General features: G+C 44.8%; 2 long non-coding RNA genes across 2 annotated transcripts; one reads left to right on the top strand and one right to left on the bottom strand.

Moving 5' to 3' along the window:
• The first annotated feature begins 1,139 nt into the window (after positions 1-1,139).
• LOC129624722 (uncharacterized) lies at positions 1,140-6,548 on the top strand. The gene is made up of 2 exons (XR_008701116.1): positions 1,140-2,241; positions 6,257-6,548. It is a non-coding gene; the product is annotated as an uncharacterized LOC129624722 (long non-coding RNA).
• A 1,654-nt stretch (positions 6,549-8,202) lies between these two features.
• Positions 8,203-12,207, bottom strand: LOC129624723 (uncharacterized). The gene is made up of 2 exons (XR_008701117.1): positions 11,815-12,207; positions 8,203-8,471 (listed from the first exon to the last, which is right to left on the bottom strand). It is a non-coding gene; the product is annotated as an uncharacterized LOC129624723 (long non-coding RNA).
• Between the last annotated feature and the right edge of the window lie 10,931 nt (positions 12,208-23,138).

Raw genomic sequence — 23,138 nt, forward strand, 5'->3', positions numbered from 1 at the left:
GAGCCTTGTTCTCAAGCCTTTGGGTTGATCAGTTGACTTGGAGGAACTTTCTGCCCAACAGTGACTGGTTATGCGTTCCAGGGATCAAAGGTACAGAATTCTGTAAACAGTCTCTTGAAGCTTACATAGTCACATACACATTCACAACAACAGCCACCGTGTCCTAAGTTACTACACCAAGATGTTAGGCACTATTTCCTGTTTTCCTTCCCAGCAATTGTGCAAAGTCCATGTTATCACTCCCATTTCACAGAACAGGAAACTGAGCCTTGGTTACCAGAAAACTTTTTATGGCACTGGTGCACAGCAGAGCCAAAAGCAGACAGAAATCTGTGGTTCCAAAGCTCACACGTCACCAAACTTAACTCTCCTCTCTGTCACTTCACTGGCAGGCACTGTATTTTAGGAGGGACAATTGCCTTCTTGGCTATGTTCATAAGGGAACTCTATTTCCTTCTGGAGATCTCTATCTGCAAGAAAGTTCTCACTCTTTCTGAAACTTAGAACTTCACACATAGAGGTATTTCCCCCAGCATCCTTTAAGTATATAAAACATTTTAAAGCAATCTCAATAGCCAACAGTTAGTGGTGATACAATAACAAAATGGACTGTTGTATAGTTACATAAATTGCATTTATGAAGATTTTAGTGATTTAGAAAATAGTTTTTTTATAACATAAATAAGCTATGATAGAAAATTATTTATTTAGCCCATGTGAATAGTACATAGAGAAAAGACTTGAAGGAACTACACCTTCTTAAAATATTAAGCAAGATTATTTCAGGACTCAGGGTAATTTTTCATTTCTTCTTTTGCTTTTCTATGCTTTCGAAATTTTCTACAATCAATATTAATTCTACTTATAATTTTAAAAGGTAGATGGAAAATATGTTATTTATCCTATAAATAATAGGTACCTACTATTCAACATTCAGAAAACGAAGATCATGGCATCTGGTCCCATCACTTCATGGGAAGTAGATGGGGAAACAGTGGAAACAGTGTCAGACTTTATTTTTCTGGGCTCCAAAATCACTGCAGATGGTGACTGCAGCCATGAAATTAAAAGACGCTTACTCCTTGGAAGGAAAGTTATGACCAACCTAGATAGCATATTGAAAAGCAGAGATATTACTTTGCCAACAAAGGTTTGTCTAGTCAAGGCTATGTGCCGGGAGCCGGCATATTGCATATTGAGTGCAGCACTTTCCACAGCATCATCTTTCAGGATCTGGAATAGCTCAACTGGAATTCTATCACTACCGGGAGCCAGCGTGAGGAACTCCGCCCATGACAAAGGTCATGAGGAAGGAGGCTCGGCATACGCAAAGGCGGGATCGAGCCTCAGGAGTCCCCCTGGAAATTCTCGAGCATCTACCCCCCAAACCAGAGTCTGCCTACTTTCTGCTTTGTGCTTTCACCTACACCTCTGACTTTATGGGGGGCTGTCCCCCACTACCTCTCTCTGAAAAAAGAATTAGCTTACAGCTCCAGTTAATTCCTGGGTGTGACAGTGTTTAACCTACAAACTCCTTTGGAAATCCTCTAGCCTGCCTGAATAGGTTTTTCCGGCCACATGTGATTGTTCAGAGCCTCCCAATTGTGAAAGGCAGGAGATGTTCTAAACTGCCTAAACACAGATTCCTTTGAGTAGTTAAAAGATTGATTAGAAATTGTATTGGTGAAGGGTTTTTCACTTGTTGGGCCAATGTTTGCTGCTAAGTCTCCATACTCCTTACCTACTGTGTCCTTGGCAGTGTATTGATTGATATAATGGGTGTATAGAAATGTAAAATGCAGCTTTGTCCAATGCTTTTTTGGAGGCTGGTGCCTGACTTTGGAATAATCACCTTTAGAGAAAAATAAGTTTCTTAAAATGTTAACAGGCCTCCGGGCCAGAAGATGATGTCAATCACCTGAACTTTTGCATATGATAAGTTTGAAAGCCTGGCTTCGATTAGAACCAGGAACTGCTGTCCTTGCATGACTCCACCCCTTCCCCCATTACCCTCTATGCATAACTTAAGGTATAAAAACTACTTTGGAAAATAAAGTGCGGGCCTTGTTCACTGAAACTTGGTCTCCCCATGTCACTCTCTCTCCCAAATTCTGGCTGAGTCTCCATCTGGAGCGCGGAACCCACCATGCTTGCTAATTATGCCTGGGCTTCTAAGATCCGACCGGGGAGGCCTCAGTGTCTCCTCTCCTTCGGGAGAATGGAAGGACGCCTGCGGCCTACGTAAGTGGTGCAAACTTCTTGTCTTGAAGTTTTATTGGTCTCCCGCATAAACCAAGCTACTCAGCCTCTTTTCTCCACTGAATTTTCCTACTGAGCTATCCTCATTCTATTACTCTTTGTATCCTTAATTAACGTGTAATTAAGCAGTTGTTTCCTGACCCTCGCCTATGCTGTCTCTCCTTCGAATACCCTGGATCAGCTGGGGCTGGACCCCAGCAGCTATGGTTTTTCCTGTGGTCATGTATGGATGTGAGAGTTGGACTGTGAAGAAGGGTGGGCGCCGAAGAATTGATGCCTTTGAACTGTGGTGTTGGAGAAGACTCTTGAGAGTCCCTTGGACTGCAAGGAGATCCAACCAGTCCATTCTGAAGGAGATCAGCCCTGGGATTTCTTTGGAAGGAATGATGCTAAAGCTGAAACTCCAGTACTTTGACCACCTCATGGGAAGAGTTGACTCATTGGAAAAGACTCTGATGCTGGGAGGGATTGAGGGCAGGAGGAGAAGGGGATGACAGAGGATGAGATGGCTGAATGGCACCACTGACTTGATGGACCTGAGTCTGGGTGAACTCCGGGAGTTGGTGATGGACAGGGAGGCCTGCTGTGCTGCGATTCATGGGGTCACAAAGAGTCAGACATGACTGAGAGACTGAACTGAACTGAACTGATGTGCTAGTCACTATTCTTGGCACTGGCAGTGAGAAAGACCAAAGTCTTGCCCTTGTTTAGCTTATATAATTCTTATTTAATGAAATCTGCTATCATTTTTTTTCATTTGTCCATGGCAAGCTAACAGGCACTTTTGGATTCACAGGAAACTAAAACTTTTTTTTTTTCCAAATGAAGTAAGTCATTCTTGTTCCTTAAAAGCAATTTTTTTTTCATTAAATAGGCTCAGTCTCCTGAGATGTTTTTACTCCAGGAGTTTTAATTCTGACAAAGAATATATTAGTTGTCTCTTCTAGTACTGAGATATTTATACATCACACAAGCATATCTCCTCTGACTTTTGTGTTGTTGTTTAGTAGCTAAGTCATGTCTTAGGGATTGAACCCATGTCTCCTGCATTACAAGCAGATTCTTTACCACTGAGCCACCAAAGAATCCACCTGCAATGCAGGTTTGATCCCTAGGTGGGGAAGAACCCTTGGAGAAGGAAATGGCAACCAACTCCAATATTATTGCCTGGAAAATTCCTTGGACAGAGGAGCCTGGGGGGCTACAGTCCTTGGGAGCCTGGTGGACTACAGTCCATGGGGTTGCAAAGTGTCAGACATGACTGAGCACACAGCGCAGGCAAGCATATTTTCTCTGACTTTTGTAGGGGAGGAAAAAAATCTCTCCCTCTTAGTTTCTTCAGCTGGGGCCCTCTAAATGAGACTTTCAGAATAAAAAAAGGAAAACCAACAGAGTTTTTTTTGACTTGTGCATGGTGCATGTAACATGGAGTACCCAGAGATGAGTAACTCAAAGGTTTGGTTAGAACTTGAGTTTATATAGCATCTTAGTGTAGGAATAGTAAGTTTTTAAAAATTAATTAATTAATTTTAATTGGAGGCTAATACTTTACAGTATTTTACAGTACAATACTTTACAGTATTGCGGTGGTTTTGCCATACATCGACATGAATCAGCCACGGGCGTGCATGTGTCCCCCCATTCTGAACCCCCCTCCCACCTCCCTCCCCACCCCCTCCATCTGGCTTGTCCCAGAGCACCAGCTATGAGTGCCCTGCTTCATGCATCCAACTTGCACTGGTCATGGAATAGTAAGGTTTTAGAGAAGTGAGAAGACAAAGCAAAAGGACCTTGTGGCCCTCGGGGCTACAGATGGAGGGACGTTAGATGCAGGGGATCACAGGGACCAAGGCCGGTTGGGGGTGTCTATTCTGCAGATTCCTCTAGCGCCATCTCCAGGTCGAGGAGGGTCTGCAGTTGTCTTCAGGGATTAACTCTGGTCCTTTCTGATAGAAAGGAGGCGGGACCCCTTTGCAAATCTATGTCCTGTTTTTAGCACACAGGGGAGGGTAGGAAGCTTTTTCTATGAATGCTGCCCCTTAATTGCCTTCAGCTCAAAAATAATTTGTATGTCAGAGGCATAGGTTGGGGTGACATATTCTGGCTTCCTTCCCTTTATTCAGGATGACCCTGTAGGTAACGATAGACTGGTACCAAGCCTGAGGTCAGAGTTCACCTGTAGGTCCCACCTTGGAGTCCCCGGAAGCCCAAGAAAAACTGATGTGACTGTTCAAACAGCTGGTTCATCTTCTGATAACGTCTGCTAGGAAGTCACGAGCGAGTTTTCCCAGAACCTTATTCAGAGTGAGACAAACTTACGGCATGCTGCTGCCAAGCCGTGTTTGTAACTCTCTCAAAGAGGGACGTAAGGGCAGCTGGGCACGCCGTGTTCTGAGAGCCCACATTGCTTCCCAGTGTTTGCTGCTTGTGTGCAAATGATTTTCTACCTACCAACCATCTATTAAGTGGTTTGGTATAGAATTTCCCAGCGAATAACATTAGATTCGCTTTGGGAATTTGCTTTTTTTGTAAATCAGAACCGAATTTTCCCATAACAAAGTCCTTGATGGGATGAACGGAGAACCACAAATACCCTGATAGGTGGTCCTTGAGATGAAAAATAGTCTCTAATCCTGATTAGTCAGAAGACCGTGTGTGCGTGTCTTGGCCTTTTCTCTGTGGTCCTGAAGGCCTTCAGAGAGAGGTGTGCTCTGTTAATTAAACACTCCTCATCTAAAACAAAGCTTGCTGGCACAGGGAGATTTCAGAACCATAAATGTGAATTTTATTTTGCATTTTAAAAGCCATGTTTTATGCAATTGACATGTCGGAGAAAAGATTGATAGGGGAACTTCTTAAGAACACGAGAGGGACTGGTAATTTGCATATTAATTTATGTATCCAAAGTGAATGCAGACAGCCATAAAATGCACTTGTAATAATTATACTACCATTGAACTGTGGGCTTTTAATTAAATGGAATGTTTTTATCTTGTGTTTTGCACGTTAGCCACGTTGCTATGGGTGTCAAGCTGTTGTTGAAAATCAAAGCATCAGAGATGTCTGATTTGGGCTTCCATTGCTCTGCGGCCCGAGGTGGCCTGCATTCCAGGACAGTGGCAGCTGGGTCCGGTGCTCCGGGCAAGCTCTGGGCACCTTGGCTTTATGCAGGCTTTCAAGAAGGGCATTGGAGACCCAGCTCAGACACACTGGCACGAGACAGGCATGACAAACCCTTTGGAAATGAGAAAGAAAGGATGCTTGCAACCCAAAAGCCTTTTAAATGAATCTGAAAACGAAACCCTGGGTGTTCTTCTTGAGACACTTCTGTGCTATTTGTTTGCCGGCGCTGTTTTGATCTCCATCTGCATTGTGGGCATCTCGGTGTTCAAGCCAGGAGCTGTGTTATACAAATGATCATTTTCACACTTCTCAATGCGGCCACAAGAATGCTCTTTTCTCTCTCTTTCTTTTTTTTTTTTCCCTCAAAAAGGCTGTTAAGTGGAGCCACTTGTGACTGATGTAAATGATTGCCTTTGTGTTTTGATGTTCTGGGCTGGACACTGCTGAGCCCCGTGTTTTTTATCTGAGACGCACTGTCTCCACCTATTATCTTAATGGAGACGCGAGTGACTGGGCCCATCCCAGCCAACAACAACCAGGAGGGGCTGGAGGTACTCGGGTTGGGGTTGGAGAATGTCTGTTGATAGAAAGTGAGAGGCAAGCAGGGGAGGTCACAAGGAGGGTGACGTGACACACAGGCAAGGCATTACTGTTGATGATGACCTTTGCTACAACTGACACGCCCAGGGACTTCTTACAACAGCTCTGCGCTGTACTGGTCTCTGGCTTTCAAGCAACAAAGCAACTTAAGTAAAAAAAAAAAAAAAAAAAAAAAGGAATTTATCATAAAGGTGTTAGGGGAAGCACGCTGACTGAAACCATCCACCCTGGCCAGGCACCATCTTAACCATTTCCATGAGTTGTTTTACAACAGGAGGTCCTGGTGAGGAACACGGAACTAATAAGCCACCACCAACCAGAAGAATTCAGGAAAGGTTAAAAGGAGACACCGCATGTCTGACCACCTCCCAGAATCCTTCTTGCTGGCATCCATCTTGGCTGAACAAGCTGTGCACCACCAGGAAGGACTCTGAGTCAGAATGACAGGCTGAAGACAACCCGGAAACTAATCACCATGAAACCCGAGACTGTTCTCCTGGGTTCCCGTACCCTACTGCTCTCCACCTGGGCACCCTTTCCTAATAAAATCTCTTGCTTTGTTAGCACATGCATCTCCTTGGACAATTCATTTCTGAGTGTTAGACAAGTGCCCAGTTTTGGGCCCTGGAAGGGGTCCCCCTTCCTGCAACAAGAGCACAGGGTTAAACTAACTAAACAAGGAGGCCATAAGCCTGAGGCGGCTCTAATGCTGTGTGCGGTGGTCTAGTAAGCAAACCAAAATTGACAAAGCCTGTAAATGCCTCAACATTACAAACGCAAAACCTAAGGACAAACCGACATCACTGACTCGATGGACGTGAGTTTGAGCAAGCTCCAGGAGTTGGTGATGGACAGGGAACTAAAGCCTAGTGTGCTTTAGTGGGGTGCTGGGACCCCATGGCATGCGGCAGTCCATGGGGTCGCAAAGAGTTGGACACGACTGGGTGACTGAACTGAACAACTGAAGGACAATCAGTCACAGACAGTTGTGTGTGCGTGCTCACGCAGCTCAGTTGTGTTGTCACTCAGTTGTGCCCACTCTTTGTAACCCTGTGGACTGCAGCCTGCCAGGCTCCTCTGTCCATAGGATTCTTCAGGCAAGAATACTGGAGTGGGTTACTGTTTCCTTCTTAGGAGATCTTCCCAACCCAGAGATCGAACCTGCCTCTCCTGTGTCTCCTGCATTGGCAGGCAGGTTCTTTACCACCAAGACACCTGGAAAGCCCCACAGACAGCCAAGTAGACTTTAAACTCCAGCCAATCAGTTATTTCCTTGCTTTGCTGCTGCCCCAGCTCCTGACAAGACCACTGGACCCTCCTAACCAGGTTGGTGCTGCCTGAAATGATTTTTGCTCATATAATCTCTTAAAAAATGTTAATATACATCAGTTTATCTTTTAACCACAGTCAGGGATGTGTCGTAGAACTTAAGGTCAGGGATTGGCTGGGATTCAGAGACGATCATAGCAGGAAGCAGGAATCCTGCTTTAATCCCAGGGGATGTTCTTATCCATCTCTTGGTCTGTGTTTCGCTGTGGTTTGTCTTCATTTTTTCCCCTGGGTTGATTGGCTCTCCCTGCTGCTCTGTCTATGGGGCAAACAGAGCCAAGGCCACTGAAATCTCCCAAGTACAGATCCAGCCTCAAAACTTCTGTCTCTATTGTTCCTTGGCCCCCTCGAATTGGAATTCTCAGAGAGGGGACCCTGGCCCTGCCTACCTGTAGTCCAACCATCTGTGGCCCTGGTTGAGGGGCTGTGAGAATGTATGTGCATGTGTGCCCATCTGTACGTGAGAGCAGGCCAGGCTGACAAGTACCCCCGTGGACCAGTGGGGACAGTTGATGACCCACACCAGGTGCCCTTGTCTCTCTGTTTCTGGCTCTTTTTGGGGTGACTCCACTGGGGATTTTCCTAAGCAGGAAGAGGATCGTGAGAAGCAGGACCATGATGGTGAGGTCTGGGTGACACATATGTTTTTAAAGCAAAGGGAACTCAAACTATTTTTTTCCAAACGAGTCACTTAGAAGGGTGTTAGTGTAACTGGTCTGGTACACAGAGTTGACAAGCTAGCAGGGATCAGAAAAAAGTTGTGATCTGTCAGACTGAGCCCAAGATGCTTCGGAGAGCTAAATCGAAGTCCGTTCAGCATTTCTGCATCTATAGAACAGAAGGATTTGGTCAGAGAGCCCTCTAGAATTAGACCCATCTTAGACTGAGTGGTCCACATAAGGCAGCCTTTATTACAGCAATAATGAAAAATGTGAAGGCAGGGCCACTGATTCTATCTGTGGCTCCTTGCAGTTTCCCAACGTTTAGCTTCTGCTTTGTCCTGTTATTTCAAACTCTCTTCTCCCTCTTTTTCTCCCAGTTTGTTGCAATGAAGCTGCCTGTTTTATGACTTCTGCACCATATTTTCTTGTTGTTCTCCAAAGCTGCAAACATTTTCTTAAAGCTGTGTGATCAAAAGCCGAGGAAGGAAAAAGCTGCAACTGAGAAGTTATAATTATTGCTACTATGACATGGATTATCAGAAAATAATCAAAACACAAATTTCTGTCTCAGCCAAGAAACAAGGTGAAATAAGAAACCACAATGGTGCCAGTGTTCATTTGGGAACATGGAGTTAATGTCATTTTCACTGTTCTAAATCCTGAGTGCCTTTGTCATGGAAGATGCCTAGAGGTTGCCAAGGAAATACAAACAAAAAGGGCCTGGCTGTTCATGGAATTTGGTTTCTGTGTAGATTTCATGTCTGGCTTTCTCTCTCATGTTCCTATAGCACTTTGTCTCTTTAGTGCCACGGTGTATTAAGCATTAAAGCCATGTGTAATCATGTCTTATTTTCCCTAATAGACTGTAAGGTCCTTGAAGGCAGGATATGTGCCAAAGTACACAATTTATGACCATATAATTAGGAGTTGGCTTACTTTTTTCCTCTCCTGTTTCCTCTATTCAGATGCTGTCAGTATCTTTGAGGGAATCTATCACACAACACCCTCTTCTCCATCTAAGTTTTGGATCCATTGGAACATAAGATACAAAGAGTTCCAGTGGGAAAATGGGAGCAGCACCTTCATCACCAAAGGAGGCTGGGATGTCGACTGGAGGGTGTAGGTTACTGTCTGTGCCCAGATGGGCGGGCACCTTCTTTTCCCTCAGTTGAGCCCTTGGACAGCCCTCTTGGGGGGGCAAGTCAGAGCCTTCAGGGTGTCTACACTTGACTAGAGGCTCTTTCTGTGAGCCACGTGGAGAAGAAAGAAGGCAAATCCCCCTCTGTGGGCAGAGGACATCTGCCCACATCTTTGAGTTTAGCTTTGAGTTCAGCTCCACACAGTGGAGGCTTGAACCAAACCAACCAGGCAAGTCCTTCTGCCTATTCCATAGGGGTTAGTAATAGATTGGGCTTCCCTTGTGACTCAGCTGGTAGAAAATCTGCCTGCAATGTGGGAGACCTGGGTTCGATCCCTGGGTTGGGAAGATCCCCTGGAGAAGGGAAAGGCTACCCATTTCAGTATGCTGGCCTAGAGAATTCCGTGGACAGTATAGTCCCTGGGGTTGCAAAGAGTTGGACACGACTGAGCGGCTTTCACTTTCACTTTAGTAGTAGATGAGGAGGCCTGGAGAGCTTGTGGTTTCCTAGTGGAAAGCAGAGGGGAAAGCACAGTCTCCCCACCAGACTGTGAGCCCCACAAGTACAGTAGCCAAGGCGGCCCAGTCACCCCTGAAACGGAGACGCTTCCTTTGCCCAAGAAAATCCTTCCAAACCTCTGGGAGATGTTAAATCACCTCCTACGGTCTCATCCTGGGAGAATGCAGAGAAGACAATGAAATGCAGCCTGGGTTCAGTTCAAGCTGCCCCTGTCGCTGGTGATGGTGAATGCTCTTCCTATTTGTCCATGATGCTGGCCCTGTATGAGTCAGGAAATCCTGGCTGAGGGTTCCATGATGAGTGTGCTGCTGAGGGGGCAGTTTCTCTGTCTATCTCCTCATACTGGATGTGTTTGAAATAAGCTGCCCTGCGCTGATTTGTGTTCCCTAGAAAGACATGTTGAAGTCCTCATCTCCTGTGCCTCAGAATGGGAACTTCTTTGGAAGTAGCATCATTGCAAATGTAACTAGCTGCATGAGATGGTGCTGGAGTAGTGTAGTAGTTAGTCAGGTCAGTCACTCAGTCATGTCCGATTCTTTGTGACCCCGTGGACTGCAGCACTCCAGGCTTCCCTGTCCATCACCAACTCCTGGAGCTTACTCAAACTCATGTCCATCTAGTCGGTGATGCCATCCAACCATCTCATCCTCTGTCATCCCCTTCACCTCCCGCCTTCAATCTTTCCCAGCCTTAGGGTCTTTTCTAATGAGTCAGTTCTTCACATCAGGTGGCCAAAGTATTGGAGTTTCAGCTTCCACATCAGTCCTTCCAATGAATATTCAGGACTGATTTCCTTTAGGATGGACTGGATGGATCTCCTTGCAGCCCGAGGGACTCTCAAGAGTCCTCTCCAACACCACAGTTCAAAAGCATCAATTCTTCGGCACTCAGCCTTCTTCACAGTCCACCTCTCACATCCATACAGGACTACTGGAAAAACCATGTGTAGTAGTAGCTGGTACTTAATCAGCTATTTAATCTACTTCTTAAACCGGTAGTAGATAGTACTTAATCTAATGCAACTGGTGTTCTTATAAAACGATGGAGTGAAGACTCACAGGGAGAAGGGCATGTGATATTGGAGGCAGAGTTTAGAGGGGTACACCTGTGAGCCAGGGAATGCTAAGGGTTAACAGCCCCCATGAGAACCCGGCTGAGGCCAAGAAGGATTCTACCCAGAGCTTCAGAGGGACCTTGCATCTTAGACTTGACACATTGATTTTAGACTTCCAGCCTGTGAGATCATACATCTCTGTTGTTAGCCAATCAGCTTGCGGTACTTCGTTATGGCAGCTGTAGGAAATGAACACAGAAGTGTTCTCTTTTTTGAGATTCTTAAGGTCTACACTCTCCAGAGCCTCTTAACAATCCCCTTTCACAAGTCAGGAGACTCAAGAGTCGGAGAGATTCAGTGTTCTTCTCAAGTATATTTGAACCTGAATTCGTCTGAACCACAGCCCGTGTGCCATCCACTCTCCGTGCCCCTGGGGAGCTTGACAACAAGTGGCTTCAGGCTCGCTTTGACAAGCTTCCATGGGGAAGGCAGTGCACACAGCCACAGTGGCTTCTCCTCTCATCCTCTCTTTAGTGGACACCTGAAACCCACGCATGTGTGATGATTTTCTCCCGAGGACCCCATTAGTGGATCCAGCCCTCAAACGTGCTTTTGTAGGGTCATTGTGGCGAGTGATGTCAAGCTATTCACTAGCCAGGCTAGGCATGCTCTGTGCTGTCATCTGCAACGGAGACGGGAGAGGCTGTTGGCAGAAGCCTCAGGCTCTGGGGCTGCTAAGATTTGGCCTTCTGTTCCAGAACTGAACCTACCTTGAAAAGAGCAACTCCATTCTCCACACAGACTTATGACACCAGCTGGGTAGTTACCCAGCACCTCTGGTTCCTGCTCCACAGAGGTGAAGGGGAAGGGTTGGGTTTGGCTGAGACCAGGAGCCCTTCCCTTGGTGCCTGTGGATGTTACAATGATGCTCTGGTGTTCTTGGCAAGGGCCATGCGGGAGAGAAGGCACAATTCCTTACTCAGTTTCTGGCCTTGCAAATCCAGCCAGAGTTGGAATGGAAGGAAAGGCTGGCTGTTTCTCATGTGCTTTTCCCTGTACGAGTTTGCCATGGCCGCGGTAACAAGGTACCACAGACGGGAGCTTCGACAAGGGAGATGTGAAGCCTTACCGTTCTGGAGGTGGGAGGCCTGAGGCCCAGGTGTCAGCAGGATCAGCTTCCTCTCTCCCTCTTCAGCCTGTGTTCTCACGTGGTCTTCCCCCTGGCAAGTCTGTGTCCTAATTTCCTCTTCTTATAAGGACACCTGTCATATTGGATCAGGGCCCAGCCCCATGCCCTCAATTTAATTTAATCACCTCTTTAAAAGCCCTATTTCCAAATAGATTCCGAGGCACTGGGGCTTAGGATTTCAACTTGGGGATTTTAGGGGAACTCAGTTCAGGCCCTAACACCTCCCATGACCTAGGAGAACTCCTTGAGGGCAAGGACTGCATGGCATACCCTGGGATACCTCCAGAGCCTAAGGTAGAGCCTGGTCCCAAGTCAGTGCTCAGCCCTTTTGTTGAATGAATGTGCTTTGATTCCTATGTGCTCAGTCATATCCAACTCTTTGCGACCCCCTGGACTGTAGCCCATCAGGCTCCTCTGTCCGTGGGATTTCCCAGGCAAGAATACAGGAGTGGGTTGCCATTCCCTTCTCCATTGATTCCTATAGGGGAAAACAACAAAAAACCAGAAACAAATCTGGTGTTTGCTTCTGCGCTTGGTGTCCACCAGCAGCCCCCGGTCCGAAACTGAAACCTGGATCACGTGTTGAAAATGTACATACGGAAGCGGGGGGTAAACAGGGAAAAGAATCAGACCAGACGGGCCAGATGGGAAAGGTACGCGAGCGCGCATCAACAACAGTAATGGTATATGGCCTGTTGCTGTTCTCAGCGTAGTTCTCTTATCTCTGTGTTGTTGCTAAATGGGAATATGCCTATGGATGTGTGAGGAGTCTTGTTTCATAGTCAAGATCTTGAGGTGGTGGAAAACAAAGAAAGAAAGAAGACATATTCCCCACCTGGGGCTTGCTGTGTGCAAACAGCCCCAGGCGAGCTGAGCCGCTCTAGGCTTTAACTCATCTCTCTTGCTTCTTCTCCTTACCCCCTGGCTGGTTGTTCCAATCCAGCCAGCTCTACAGTGTTTCCAGGCCGACCTGTGGCTATCTCATTTTCAGAACAGCAAACTGCTTGCATGTTTGAATTAATTTTGCCCCAAATAGATTAGAAGTAGTTGCAGATATGTCCAACATGATTTTTGAAAATACACTGATGCCTACAAGAAAGAAAGGAGGCTTCTATTCATTTGAATTTCTTCCTTTATTTATTCATGCATGTATTTGATTTATCGAGAGCCTTATTGTCGTTTTTAGTTGCTCAGTCGTGTCTGACTCTTTGCGACCCCATGGACTGTAGCCCGCCAGGCTCTTCTGTCCATAGGATTCTCCAGGCAAGAATACTGTAGCAGGTTGCCATGCCCTCCTCCAGGGGATCTTCCCATCCCAGGGGTTGAACCCAGGTCTCCCGAATTGCAGACAGATTCTTTACCATCGGAGCCTCCAGGGAAGCCCAATCAGAAGCCTACCCTGTGTCTAATACAGAGTTAGGCACCATATGTCTAGAAGATTTTTCCTCCTGGGAACGTGGTGTCCTCCCTTCTTTTCCTTGCTTTCCCTTCTGTCCAGAAGCAGAAGAGTTGACTTTGTAAACTCTAAGTCAGTGCTGCCTATACTTTTCTGTGGATGAGCTTCCCGTGGGAGCTTATTACAAATGCAGAGATTCCTGAGACCCTGATTCAGTGGGTGCGGTGTAGCCCCTAGGAACCTGGGTTTCTGACAAATCCTGCAGAGGTTCCCATACAGGTGGTCCCTGTATGAAGCCCTCTGAGCAGCCCTGCTGCCAGGCTGGCAGTGCAGGTTGAGATGCCATCTGCATTGGCACATTGCTCTCCACACTGAAGGTGCAGCCTGGGATACAGTTGTGTTGGGTGGGACCTGCGGGGGGTTCCGGGGGGCTGGGGTGTCTGTGGGTTGGAGAAGGGGGTGTGTGGGGAAAAGGAAAGGAGCCTCCCTCAGCTGGGAGTTAGCTCCCTGTCCGTTTCCTCCCGGAAGCCTCAGGCTGCCAGGGCACAGCCATACATTCCTCTGTCAGCTTTACTTGACTCTAAGCACCTCGCCAGAGTCCAGAATTCCGTGGTTTTCCTTACTGTTGAAATCTGACTTTCAGCTTGTGAAAATATAATCAAACTGCACGGCCCTTTGACTTGGGCCTTAGAGCAGCTTCTTAGCGGTTGATACTAACTCATCGGTGATATGATCCGAGATGCACCTGGAATTCCCACTGAGGGGTTTTCTTCGCTGCTCTGAGAAGCAACCATTTTCACACCCATTATTTCCAGCTTAATTTAAACTGTTTGTTGTGGAGGGAAACGGCCGTTGCTTATTATGCTGAGAGGTCTTTTGTTGAGATCTGAGGCTTCTGTGTTTATAGAATGAATATTCTAGCTCAGATGGACAGTGATTTTCGTCCTCTTCCTAGATTGAAAACTAAATAGGAAATAAATCCTTGATGACTAATGGGGAACCACACCACCTATGGCAACTCACTTTAGCATATAAATTTGTTTTCTTTTACCTTCGACATAAAAATCCTTTGTAAGTCTCCCTTGGGAGTATCCAAAATTGTGCGTCTGATCTTTTATGCGCCAATCACTCCTGAAAATACCCAAATACCCTGCAATTTCAGTGCTGTCTGGAGCAGTTACTGTCCATATTCTGTGTAAAGGTCTAATGGAGGAAGAGGAATAAATATTATGCCAATTATTTCTATGAGCTTTTATTTTAAGCAGCAAAGCCCAAGATTTCTATGGAGATGCAAGTATATCAAACTGTATTTTTTATGGTTACATCTAAACTGGGCAATAAGAACATATCAATAAACTTCAACTACACTCAGGAAAATACTAAAAGGGAAGCTCTCGTGATACTCAATAAAGTCGACGGGCACATTAGAGATGTATAGAGTAGTGACATCCATCTGGTATTTTTCGGTGACTTCTAGTCAATTACTGCATTTCATCATGTGTAATCCTCTTTTATCTCCAGTTCCTGCTGGTGTGGCAATTCTCTCTCTGCTACATCTGTGGCTGTATTGTGAATTTTTATTGCAATTGGAGTCAGAGCATCCCTTCCTGCCCCCTGGATGTTGTTGAACTGTGTGTGTTAGGGATTTAATTGCAAAGTGGTCCAAAATATGTATCATGGGGTCGCAAAGAGTCAGACACGACTGAGCAACTGAACTGAACTGAGGAAATATGTAACGGAGAAGGCAATGGCAACCCACTCCAGTGCTCTTGCCTGGAAAATCCCATGGGCAGAGGAGCCTGGTAGGCTGCAGTCCATGGGGTCGTGAAGAGTCAGACACGACTCAGCAAGTTCACTTTCCCTTTTCACTTTCATGCATTGGAGAAGGAATTGGCAACCCACTCCAGTGTTCTTGCCTGGAGAATCCCAGGGACCGGGGAGCCTGGTGGGCTGCAGTCTATGGGGTCGCACAGAGTCGGATGCGACTGAAGTGATTGAGCAGCAGCAGCAGCAGGAAATATGTAAAATGATTGGCAGCATATTAAAAAAAGTGGACATGCTTTGAAATAAAAGATTGCATTTCAGGCAAAGTATGAATTTCACCATAGTTTGTTTGCAGTGTTGTTTTTAAAGGGGAAAAAGTAAACAACAGAAAACAACAAAGAAGCAGAAACAACCCTGTCCAATGGTGATCTTTTGGAAAGGAGATTTTATATGTATGTTTTATGTATGTGTGTGAAATGTTTTATGTGTGTAAGAACATGTACATGTGTACAAATATTAAGTGTGTAAGTCCATTTGTATAAATGTGATAAAAGAGTTTGTATTTTGGAAAGTTGATTGCATTTTTAACTGTTTTTTAGAGCAGTTTTACATTTACAGCAAAATGGAGAGGAAGATACAGCCTAGGATTCTGCATTGGATTTAATCATCATGTCCCTGAGCCTCCTCCATCTCTGACAATTTCTGACTTTCCTTTGTTTTTTCAGGATCTTGGCAGTTTGAGGGGTACTAGTTAGGTATTCGGAGAAGGCAATGGCACCCCACTCCAGTACTCTTGCCTGGAATATCCCATGGATGGAGGAGCCTGGTAGGCTGCATTCCATGGGGTCACGAAGAGTCGGACACGACTGAGCGACTTCACTTTCACCTTTCACTTTCATGCATTGGAGAAGGAAATGGCAACCCACTCCAGTGTTATTGCCTGGAGAATCCCAGGGACGGGGAAGCCTGGTGGGCTGCCGTCTATGGGGTCACACAGAGTGACTTAGCAGCAGCAGCATTTTGTAGATGGTCCCTCATGTTGGCTTTGTCTGATGCCTTTTATCTCACAGTATAACTGGGGTTCTTTTGGTTTTGGGGAGGGGGACAGAAGAGGAGTGGTGTCCCTCTCACCACATCAGATCAAGGGGACATGTCACTTGCTACCATCGTGACTTATCACAGGGGGTGTCAACCTTCATCCCCTGGCTCAGGCGGTGTTTGCCAGGATTCTCCCCTGGACTTTCCCCCTCTTGCTTTTCTCTATTTCTTGGAAGCAGGTCGCTCAGTGCAGCCCACACTGAACTTCCTGGAGGGGGGAATATCTATATAAGTTATTTAGGATTCTTCTATGTGGCAAATCTGTCTCTTCTTCCCCATTTATTTAGTCGATTATTTCTATCAGTATGGATTCACGCATATATATTTTATACATGGAGTTGTAATCCAACATGAAATTATTTTGTTTGCTCAAATTCTTCCAGCTTTGGCCATTGGGAGCTCTTTCAGGTTGACTCTGGTGTTCCTTTTACATAAACTCATCTTTATTTATTTATTTATTTTTAGCACTTCTTGACTTCTGGCATTACAAGATGCTCCAAGCTCATCCTACATAATCCCCTAATCAGCCAGTTTTTCAAGAAATCCTGGTTCCTTTCATTGATTGGTGGCATTAGAAGCTAATAGAGCTAATAGGTGTGCTCATTGCTCCTGGCATGTCACTGCTTCCAGGGCTTTACAGCAGAGAGCAACAAAATATATGTGTGTATATTAATCCACGTGGGCTTCCCAGGTAGCTGAGTGCTAAAGAATCTGCCTGCCAGTGCAGGAGATGAGGGCTCCATCCCGAGTCGGGAAGATCCCCTGGAAGAGGAAATGGCAATGCCCTCTGGTATTCTTGCCTGGGAAATCTCCATGGACAGACAACCTTGGCAAGCTATAGTCCATGGGGTCACAAAGAGTGGGACACAACTTAGCAACCAAACAACAGCAACAACAACACTAACCCGTGAATATACATGTATCTAAAAACATTTCCATATGTATCTATCTGTAACTAAATAACCTAAACATGAGGTCATATTGAAATGCTATTTTTAAAAGAAGATTATTATTACAAAATTTTTAAGCACATGAAGTCCAGTTCAGTCGCTCAATCGTGTCTGACTCTTTGCGACCCCATGAATCACAGCACGCCAGGCCTCCCTGTCCATCACCAACTCCCGGAGTTCACTCAAACTCATGTCCATCAAGTCGGTGATGCCATCCAGCCATCTCATCCTCTGTCGTCCCCTTCTCCTCCTGCCCTCAATCCCTCCCAGCATCAGAGTCTTTTCCAATGAGTCAACTCTTTGCATGAGGTGGCCAAAGTATTGGAGTTTCAGCTTTAGCATCAGTCCTTCCAAAGAACATCCAGGACTGATCTCCTTTAGAATGGACTGGTTGGATCTCCTTGCAGTCCAAGGGACTCTTGAGAGTCTTCTCCAGTACCACAGTTCAAAAGCATCAGTTCTTTGGCACTCAGCTTTCTTCACAGTCCAATTCTCACATCCATACATGACCACTGGAAAAACCATAGCCTTGACTAGACGGACCTTTGTTGGCAAAGTAATGTCTCTGCTTTTCAATATGCTATCTAGGTTGGTCATAACTTTCCTTCCAAGGAGTAAGCGTCTTTTAATTTCATGGCTGAAATCACCATCGGCTGTGATTTTGGAGCCCCCCAAAATTAGGTCTGACACTGTTTCCACTGATTCTCCATCTATTTCCCACATAGTGATGGGACCAGATGTCATGATCTTTGTTTTCTGAATGTTTAGCTTTAAGCCAACTTTTTCACTCTCCTCTTTCACTTTCATCAAGAGGCTTTTTAGTTCCTCTTCACTTTCTGCCATAAGGGTGGTGTCATCTGCATATCTGAGGTTATTGATATTTCTCCTGGCAATCTTGATTCCAGCTGGTGCTTCTTCTAGCCCAGCATTTCTCATGATGCATTCTGCATATAAGTTAAATAAGCAGGGTGACAATATACAGCCTTGACATACTCCTTTTCCTATTTGGAACCAGTCTCTTGCTCCATGTCCAGTTCTAACTGTTGCTTCCTGACCTGCATATAGGTTTCTCAAGAGGCAGATCAGGTCATCTGGTATTCCCATCTCTTTCAGAATTTTCCACAGTTTATTGTGATCCACACAGTCAAAGGCTTTGGAATAGTCAATAATGCAGAAACAGATGTTTTTCTGGAACTCTCTTGCTTTTTCGATGATACAGTGGATGGTGGCAATTTGATCTCTGATTCCTCTGCCTTTTCTAAAACCAGCTTGAACATCTGGAAGTTCACGGTTCACATATTGCTGAAGCCTGGCTTGGAGAATTTTGAGCATTACTTTACTAGTGTATGAGATGAGTGCAATTGTGCAGTAGTTTGAGCATTCTTTAGCATTGCCTTTCTTTGGGATTGGAATGAAAACTGACCTTTTCCAGTCCTGTGGCCACTGCTGAGTTTTCCAAATTTGCTGGCATATTTTTCCCTTGGTATCTCTAATTTTCTTGAAGAGATCTCTAGTCTTTCCCATTCTGTTGTTTTCCTCTATTTCTTTGCACTGATCACTGAGGAAGGCTTTCTTATGTCTCCTTGCTATTCTTTGAAACTCTGCATTCAAATGGGTGTATCTTTCCTTTTCTCCTTTGCTTTTTGCTTCTCTTCTTTTCACAGCTATTTGTAAGGCCTCCTCAGACAGCCATTTTGCTTTTTTGCATTTCTTTTTCCTGGGGATGGTCTTGATCCCTGTCTCCTATACAATGTCACGAATGTCCATCTTTCATCAGGCACTCTATCAGATCTAATCCCTTGAATCTATTTGTCACTTCCACTGTATAATCATAAGGGATTTGATTTAGGTCATACCTGAATGGTCTAGTGGTTTTCCCTACTTTCTTCAATTTAAGTCTGAATTTGGCAATAAGGAATTTATGATCTGAGCCACAGTCAGCCTGGTCTTGTTTTTGCTGACTGTATAGAGCTTCTCCATCTTTGGCTGCAAAGAATATAATCAATCTGGTTTTGGTGTTGGCCATCTGGTGATGCCCGTGTGTAGAGTCTTCTCTTTTGTCATTGGAAGAGGGTGTTTGTTATGACCAGTGCATTCTCTTTGCAAAACTCTATTAGCCTTTGCCCTGCTTCATTCTGTACTCCAAGGCCAAATTTGCCTGTTACTCCAGGTGTTTCTTGACTTCCTACTTTTGCATTCTAGTCCCCTATAATGAAAAGAACATCTTTTTTGGGTGTTAGTTCTAAAAGGTCTTGTAGGTCTTCATAGAACCATTGAACTTCAGCTTCTTCAGCATTACTGGTCGGGGCATAGACTTGGATTACCGTGATATTGAATGGTTTGCCTTGGAAATGAACAGAGATCATTTTGTTGTTTTTGAGATTGTATTCAAGTACTGCATTTAGGACTGTTTTGTTGACTATTGATGGATACTCCATTTCTTTGAAGGGATTCCTGCCCACAGTAGTAGATATAATGGTCATCTGAGTTAAATTCACCCATTCCAGTCCATTTTAGTTCATTGATTCCTAGAATGTCAATGTTCACTCTTGCTATCTCCTGTTTGACCACTTCCAATTTGCCTTGATTCATGGACCTAACATTCCAGGTTCCTATGCAATATTGCTCTTTACAGCATCAGACCTTGCTTCTGTCACCAGTCACATCCACAGCTGGGTATTCTTTTTGCTTTGGCTCCATCCCTTCATTCTTTCTGGAGTTATTTCTCCACTGATCTCCAGTAGCATATTGTGCACCTACTGACTGGGGGAGTTTATCTTTCAGTATCCTATCTTTTTGCCTTTGCATACTGTTCATGGGGTTCTCAAGGCAAGAATACTGAAGTGGTTGTCATTCCCTTCTCTAGTGGACCACATTTTGTCAGAACTCTCCACCATGACCCGCCTGTCTTGGATGGCCCCACACAGCACGGCTTAGTTTCATTGAGTTAGACAAGGCTATGTTCCATGTGATTAGATTGGTTAGTTTTCTGGAATTGTGGTTTCAGTCTGCCTGCCCTCTGATGCCCTCTCTCAGCACTTACTGTCTTACTGGGGTTTCTCTTACCTTGGATGTGGGGTATCTCTTTATGGCTGCTCTAGCAAAGCGTAGCTGTTGCTCCTTGTCTTGGATGTGAGGTATCTCCTCATGGCCACCGCTACTGACCTTGGACGTGGGGTATTGAGTGGTGGCTGCTTGGTGCTGATACATTTATCAAGGGTGAGAGCTTTTCACTAAACCAACCTAGCAGAATTCTTGCTAAAGCTAAGCTAAATGCGCCAAGGGCACAGCCCAAGATTGAGGTCTGAGTGTTGAGAGGAATCTGACTAGTTAGGTCACAGAGAGAATCTTTGTCTTCCTCTCTTTCACCCCTATGACAATCTGGTTTTCCAGCAAAGTTTATCTTTGGCCCTTACTTCCAAAATATATCCAGAATCTTTTCACCACTTGTCACCACCTTGGCCACTCCTCCGTTCCAAGCCACCATTATATTTCACCTGATTTTTGCAATAGCTTCCCGTTTCTGGTTTTGCTTTCCTTCATTAGACTTGTAGCTCAGCAGCCAGAGTGACCTTGTGTGAGCCCAAGTCAGAGGGCTTCTCTTCTCTGATCAGGACCCTCCAGTGGTTGTGAAGTCACAAAACGTGAAAGCCAAGGTCCTCACTCTGACCCATGTGGCTGCTTGTGATCTGGCCCCCATCACCTTCCTACTTCACCTCTCACGGCCCTCTTTTTCTCTGGTCTCTCTGCTGGCCTGTCACTACCCACAGACCATTTTATTGTCTGTTCACTCCCACTCAAATGTAAATTCCATGAGATTATTGTCCATGAAATACTTTTCAGAATCTCTCCTTCCAGGACTGTGTAAGCAGGCATTGGATATTTCTTAAATTAAAAGAATTAATATTCAGAAAGCTTTGGAAAATATGCTTCAAGGTACATGTTAAAAAGTTTAAGGTAACTATTTAAAGAGTAAGCAACAGCTGTAGTTTCCAAGTAATTAGAGGAGAAATAGAATAAAGGAAATTTTACCAATAAGAGACAGGAGAAAAATAAAAGTTAAAATGGTGCACACTAAACAGAAAACCAAAACAAGATAGCAGAAAGGGAAAAACAAGCCACATAGACTCTCAGAATTGAATTTTGAAATCATGTCATGAGCTGTTTACAAGAGGTAAATACAAAATCAAATGGTGCAGAAAGTCTGAAAATAAAGGGGAAGAAAATTATATGCCAGGCAAATGTTAATAAAAAAGAAAACAGGAGTAACAATATTAAAATGACAAAATACAACTCAAGGGGAAAAGCGTTGAGAACGAAAAAGGAAAGCTGCATTACCTTAATAAAACACCTACCAAGAAAATGGAAGAATCATAAGCAATTTACAATTTTCATTATGGTTTTGAAATACAAATAAGGCAAAGAAATCAAGTGACAATCTAGATTCATAGTGAGAGATTTTAACACCTCTTTCTCAGCACCTGGCAGGTCAAGTAGACACAAATTGAGGGTACAGAGTATTTAAGTACCCCATTACAAGTTTTCTGGGGTACTGGGTAACATTTGTTATAAATATATATGTAGAGAATCATAAGGACTTAAAAAAACAAGGAGACACATGTTGGGCATGATTTTAAAAATCATATGTTGTATATACACAGTCTGGGCATGCGAGCTAAGTAAGTTCAGTCACATTTGACTCTTTGCGACCCCATGGACTGTAGGCCGTCAGGCTCCTCCATCCATGGGATTCTCCAGGCAAGAATACTGGAGTGGATTGCCATGCCCTTCTCCAGGGGATATTCCCGACCCAGGGATTGAACCCACATCTCTTATGTCTCCTGCATGGGCAGGTGGGTTCTTTACAACTACTGGCACTGGGAAGCCCTTATACACTGTCAAAACATATTCAGTTGAGAATCCTAGTCCTTCGTCTAATCTTTCAACACAGGGGGATCTTGACACAACAGGGGTTCTCAAAGTGAGAGGCCTGGTTCTGCACCATCAGCGTTTGTGAGAAATGCAGATTCCTTGCCTTAGCCCCAGAACCTCTGAGTCACCAACTCTGAAGATGAGCCCCAAATTAACACACCTTCTGGGGGCTTCTGATGCCAACTCAACTGTGAGACCCACCGGCACACATCTGACCTCCAAAGCCTGCCTGCCCTCCTTGGTTTGAATGTCCTCAAGGCAATAGAAAATAGAAGCTTACACATGGTTCACATTTCTACTCCATTATCTCAGTGACGGTCTGTTTCATAATAAACCTCCAGTCTAAGATCATCCTGACAGTTTCCTGGGTGATTATGGCTTGAATCTTTATAATTGCATTTAAGTAAAAGGCAAAAATAAGTAGCTCTCATCCTGTAAATATATTAAAAAGTGTAAAAAATTTTTAAAAGAAGAATTCGATGGAATAAAATCAATCTGTTATGACAATATGTCATGCCTGAATTTTATGCATTAAGGGCAACATTTTCACCTATATCCACCTGTGGTTTTCCAGTGCTATGTCTATAGTGGTTGTGGTTTAGCCACTAAGTCGTGTCTGACTCTTGTGACCCCAGGGATTGTAGTCCGCCAGGCTCCTCTGTCTATACTCACAGACATACCTAGGAGGAAAGACAGTAAGGATCAGGCAAAACTGCCGATAGAGGGAAACTAATTCCACTGGACCCCTTCTCTTCTCCACTCCTGAGTGGCATTCTTTTTCTGCTTCACTTCAGATGCATTATGCCCAAATGAAATGGCTAAAACTGCTCCCCGAGTGCATTTGCAGCAGTAAGCGGGGCATGTTGTTTGGGGAATATTAGTTTTAAAAAAAGAGCAGTATCGTGTATGCAAATTTAATTTGCAAATGCTTATCCACTGGAGAAGGAAATGGCAATCCACTCTAGTATTCTTGCCCTGAAAATCCCACGGATGGAGGAGCCTGATGGGCTATGGTCCATGAGGTCACAAGAGTTGGACACGACTTAGCGACTAAGCCACCACCACATGGACCAACTGGGGGTTTCCCAGGTGGCTCACTGGTCAAGAATCTACCTGCCAATGCA

Source organism: Bubalus kerabau, chromosome 12 (assembly GCF_029407905.1).
Source record: "Bubalus kerabau isolate K-KA32 ecotype Philippines breed swamp buffalo chromosome 12, PCC_UOA_SB_1v2, whole genome shotgun sequence".
Lineage (NCBI taxonomy): Eukaryota > Metazoa > Chordata > Mammalia > Artiodactyla > Bovidae > Bubalus > Bubalus kerabau.